The sequence below is a fragment of the Hipposideros armiger genome, unplaced genomic scaffold, assembly GCF_001890085.2.
Source record: "Hipposideros armiger isolate ML-2016 unplaced genomic scaffold, ASM189008v1 scaffold_1227, whole genome shotgun sequence".
In the NCBI taxonomy this organism is placed as follows: Eukaryota; Metazoa; Chordata; class Mammalia; order Chiroptera; family Hipposideridae; genus Hipposideros; species Hipposideros armiger.
In genome coordinates, this window is record NW_017732577.1 from 239,596 (window position 1) to 240,841 (window position 1,246).

At 34.1% G+C, this 1,246-nt stretch overlaps 1 protein-coding gene across 1 annotated transcript in view; it reads left to right on the forward strand.

Annotated features, from left to right (window-relative positions):
• Nucleotides 1-1,246, forward strand: part of LOC109376876 (zinc finger protein DZIP1-like) — a 37,493-nt gene that overhangs the window by 1,582 nt on the left and 34,665 nt on the right. The gene's annotated exons all lie outside the window — the stretch shown is intronic.

Consider the following 1,246-nt stretch of genomic DNA (forward strand, 5'->3'; position numbering starts at 1 on the left):
GTCTAGTGCTGGTCACTGGTTAATTTTGACACAATTAACAAAAATACTGATATTTAGAGGTTATTTTCTCAAACTATGGGTTGTGTTTAGGCAAAGCACCTCTCAGTCATACTCTGTATATTTCTTATGAAGGCTTTTAGCTTTGATTTTCAGCAGTTTTATGCAAGAGAACAACTTGTCACAGGGCCAGGTGGGCTCAAACATTGCTCAGAGTTTAGGCATTTGGCCAAAAATTTCAGGCTAGATTGTGGATTCAAGTATATTTCTTCACAATTTTGGGAAAACTATGTTAGCTTTCAACTCAATCAGCTCCTATTGAAACTACACTACGTATTTTAAATATGTGTTTTCTAATTGCTAAAAGTCTAAGTATTTGAAGAAAGCAGAGAGCTAAGGCAAATGCTAGCAGCCATTCAGAGATAATTCTCTGATATTTTGACCTCTTCTCATTGGTGAAGGCTGCATCTAGGATGTCTTTGCAGGTGAAGAGTAAGTATTTTCATGTATATAATTCCAAAATGAGTTCTTTTTGGAAAATAAGTTTAAGGTGTATAGCGTGTTACTTTGATTTATCTGTCATCTATCTATCTATCTATCTATCTATCATCTATCTATCATCTATATCTATAGCTATATCTCTATATATATGATTGCCCATATAGTGACATTTATCACATTACATAATTATAGTATAATATTGTCTATATTCATTATACTGTGCGTTAGCTCTCAATGGCTTATTACTACTTATTTTAAACTTATACCCTTAAACTCTATTACTCTTAATCCTCCTATCCACTGGTAACCACCATTTTACTCTTTGTTTTGTAGATTCTACATATAAGAGATGTCATACAGTAATTGTTTTTCTCTGTCTGACTTATGTCACTTAGCATAATGTGCTCAAGGCCCATTCATGTTGTCACAAATGGCAGGATATCCTGCTTTGCCATAGCTGTATAATATTCCCTTGTGTATATGTACCACCCTTTTTATCCATTTCTTTATTTATGGACATGTGGATTGTTTTCATTATCTCAGCTATTGTGACTAATACTATGATAAACATGGGGAGAGCTTATATCTATTTGAAATCCTATTTTCATTTCCTTTGGGTATATACCCTGCTGTGGAATTGCTAGATCATACGATCAATCTACTGTATTTGCTGGCGTATAAGACGACTGGGCGTATAAGACGACCCCCTAACATTTCCACTCAAAATACAGAGTTTGTTATATACTCG